Source organism: Triticum dicoccoides, chromosome 4B (genome assembly GCF_002162155.2).
Source record: "Triticum dicoccoides isolate Atlit2015 ecotype Zavitan chromosome 4B, WEW_v2.0, whole genome shotgun sequence".
Taxonomy (NCBI): Eukaryota; Viridiplantae; Streptophyta; class Magnoliopsida; order Poales; family Poaceae; genus Triticum; species Triticum dicoccoides.
In genome coordinates, this window is record NC_041387.1 from 487,129,413 (window position 1) to 487,133,268 (window position 3,856).

Here is a 3,856-nt window from a genome sequence, read left to right on the forward strand (position 1 = left end):
ACCGGGCGGTCCAACCAGTGCATGAATTCTGGTTTGACCGAGATGACGGTGTTCACCTCCTGGCGAAGGAGGTGCTCGCTGCGCTTGCCGTCGCTGAGGCTGGTGAAGACGACGTAGGCCGCGTTCTAGTCAGGGTAGGCGTCGTCACGCATCGCGCCGCCGGCTGGGGACGGTGGTGGAGGCGGAGGCGGCTATCCCGCGCCTGCAACCAGAGCCGAAGGAGGCGAGACATCGCCCCTCATGATGCACTTGGTGATGCCGCACTGCCGAAGCATGTGCGTGGACGACCTCACGCTGTTGTGGTGCTTCCAGGGGCGTCGAGCATCCCTTCGAAGCTCATGGCGGGTTGCCACGCCATCTTGCCGGCCTGCCGGCGCTTGGTTGCCAGGTCCGCCGCGGGCTGGGTGCCCGCGATGAGCCGGTTGTCGTAGCGTTGAGCAGGCTGGTCGACCTTGCGCTTGTTGTTCTGGTGATGCTGCTGCCGGCTGCTCTCGCCGGCCGGCTTCGGAAGGGGAACCGGCTTTGCCTTGCCGGCTTCATCCAGCGCCACCTGGATCTTCATGGTGGAGTCGGCGTTGGCGTACTTGTCCGCCGTCACCATGAGCGTGGCCATGGTGGCCGGCTTGGAGCACAAGAGCTTGTGGTTGAGGAGGGTGCCGTCTCGGCACCCGTTGACGAAGTACTGGATTGCTTGGACCTCGTGGACGCCCTCGCAGCTGTTCCGAAGCTCGGTCCAGCGTGCGAGGTACTCGCGGCCGATCTCCGTCGGCCCCTGCACGCACATGGCGAGCTGGCTAGGGCGGCCGGGTCGCTTGTAGGTTCCCGTGAAGTTGCAGACAAAGGCCTGCTCAAAGTCGACCCACGTGTTGACGCTGCCCATCGGCAGACTGTTCAACCAGGTGCGGGCCGACCTTTGGAGCATGAGCGGTGCATACCGCATGGTGAGTCGGTGATTGGCGGTGGTGTAGTCGGTGAGCCATTCCTATGGCTTCACGGTCCCGTTGTACATGGGGGTGTCGCGGGGAAGTATGAACCCTTTGGGAAAGGGCTCTTCCCGGATGTGCGGGCCGAAGCACGCCGGCCCAAAGGCGCCGCTTTCCTCCACCTCCAGGGAGTGAGCGAGCTGGTCGAGGCGGTGGCAAGCGTCGGTGTCGTCGATGGCCCGCGGGCTGAGTCGACTGGCGACCAGGCCACAGGGGGGCGGGTCGATCGGAGACGGACGCCGGCCAGGCTGGCCAGGTCCGTGCTGGTTCTCCAAGACGGGCTCGTCGCCTAAACCGCCGGCGGCCATAGCAGCCAGGTCGCGTCGAGTCCGGGCTCGGCCGGAATGCGCCTCGCCGGGCGGCGAGGATGCCGTGTGCTAAAGTTCGCCGGGTCCACCGACGCGGGCGGAGCCGGATCCCGCCGGCTTGGCGAATTGGTTGAGGCGGTCTTGCTGTGCGTTGGCCGCGTTGAGGAGGTCGCGCATCCGCCCAATGCGCTCCTTCAGTTCTTCGCCCGTGAGTTGATCCAGGTCGACTGCGGCCGCCTGGGCAGAGGGCATATTCTTCGTTGGGGTCTCGTAGACGGTCGGGATGGCTCCGAGGGCGCGGCCGATCGCTCCTCCCCGGGCTCGCACGTCGGTGACCCAGCTTGGCTCGGCCGCGGCAGGCGTAAATCCGTAGGCGGCATTGCGCTCCAGCAGAGCGGATTCCAGGCGACGCTGCATGGCGGTGAGCGTCTCTGGTCCAGCATCTGCTGGCGCCTGCTGATTCAGGTCCAGCATCTGTTGGCGCCTTTCCTCGAGCTGGGTTTGGGCCTCAGCGACGTTGGTGGCATTGATGTAGGTGCCGATATGGACGCGGAGGCTCTGCATCGCGGCGCGCAATGGGTTGGATGGCTCGGTTTGTTCCGCTATGGCCTTGGCTTCGGCAGCCTTCCTCGTCTTGCTCGACGAGGTGGAGGCGTTGATGCCAGTGACAAAAACCTCCACATGAATGTCCATTGCCCCAGCGGAAATGCCACCGCCGAGGGAGAGGGGGGAGTCAGAGTAGCTGAGTACCTCGCTGGGGTACTCATCGGTTGCGGGCGCATCGGAGATGCGCAGCATGGTGAAGGAGGCGGCGAGTGCGTCGATGACGTCATCCGCCAGCATGACGGGCTCGTCGGAGTCAGAGAGGAGCCCTGTCTGAAGCATGCTCCCGGCCAGCTCCTCGAGCTGCCCCACGGTGGGCGCCAACTGTTGTGGTGGGTGCACGGCAGATGCCATGGGATGGCTAAAGAGAGGAGGAGGCTCGAGGGCACTGGTGGGCTCCAGAGGCGGGGTTGGCATGAGCGAGCGCGGGACGCAAGACATTCCCAGGTTTGGGGCTCTTTGGAGAGATAACACCCCTAGTCCTGCCGAGTGTGGTTTATACGTAACAGTATAGAGTTGCTCCTGGAGCTGTATAGAGGAGGAAGGAAGGCTGGCCAAGGCTTAGGCTGCTCCTTCTCCTTGGGTGGATTCTACTGGCGGGTGGCTAATTTCTCTATCCTTGCTTACTTGCTTGCCCGTATTCGTGAGGGCTCCTGGGGTGTTTTATAGGCCAACCCCCCAGGGGTACACTGGTAATGTGACAAGATTGTGGGGCTGGGCCGCCAGCGTCTGAGGACCCGAGCTGGGTCCTGCTGGGGGCATGTGGTTCGCCGGGTTCCCCTAGGCGCGGGTCTCGCGTGCCTAGGGGGACTGTGCGCCATCTTGTCGATCATCAGGGAGTGGCTGAGTCGAGTCGTGTACAGTGGCGCTCCGTCAGGTCACCGCTTGTTGTCGTCAGCAGTGATGATGGGGGCACTGTAGCCATGCCGGCCCTGGTCAGCGGTTAGGTGGGGGCACTGTTGCCACGCTCCGGCTGACCAGAGGCATGGGCGGGGCACTGTTGCCTCGGTCATCAGTGGATGAAGACTCGTCCCATCGCACGGCCTGGATGGGACGGGAGCTGACCCGTGGCTGGGTTGCGGATCACGCCAAGGGTGGAGCTGGCTTGTTGGGGAAGCCTTGGTTGTGCCGGGTTCGGCTGTCTTGTACCGGTCGTTGAGGCCGAGTCGAGGTGCCTGGCCGGGTTGGAGAGTTCGGCCGGGTCGCAGGGCCTGGCCGGGTCGAGCGACCCGGCCAAGCGCGTGCCGGCTTGAGGGGCGACGTCGGCCCTGTTGTTTTTGAAAAGGATCTGGGTTCCGTTGCCTACCCGGGGTTCATCCCCCCGACAGGTGCCGATAACATTTGTTGTTTCAGTAAGCAGAATGCTTGGTTGGTGTTGTTGGTCCAGACAAAGGGAACGCCTTTCTTCAGGAGGTCGAACAGGGGACAAGCTATGATCCCGAATCCCCGGACAAACCTGTGGCAATACCCCGCGAGTGCCAAGAAGCGACACACTTCCTTAGCATCAGTGGTTGTAGGCCAATTCCTCTACCGCTTTGATATTGCTCGGCTTCGTGGCCACTCTGTTACTGCTAATGACGTGGCCCAAGTAGGACAGCTGCTATTGCCCAAACTTGCACTTGGATCACTTCACCTTCCACTGATCCCGACGCAAAAGCTCAAGGACTTGTCTCAGATGGCTCAAATGGTCTGCCCACGTTTTGCTGATGATGAGGATATCGTCGAAGAAGAGCAAGACACAGTGCCTAAGGAGAGGATGCATTGTGTCATTCATCGTGCATTGAAAGTCCCCGATCCTCCTGCAAGCCCGAACGAGAGCACTTTGAATTCATACTGGCCCGAGTGTGTTTGAAAAGCTGTTTTGAACTCCCCCCCCCCCAACCAGCCGTATTTGGTGGTACCCGACACGTAGGTCCAATTTGGAGAACCAGCATGCGTCGTGCAACTCATCTAACAGCTCCT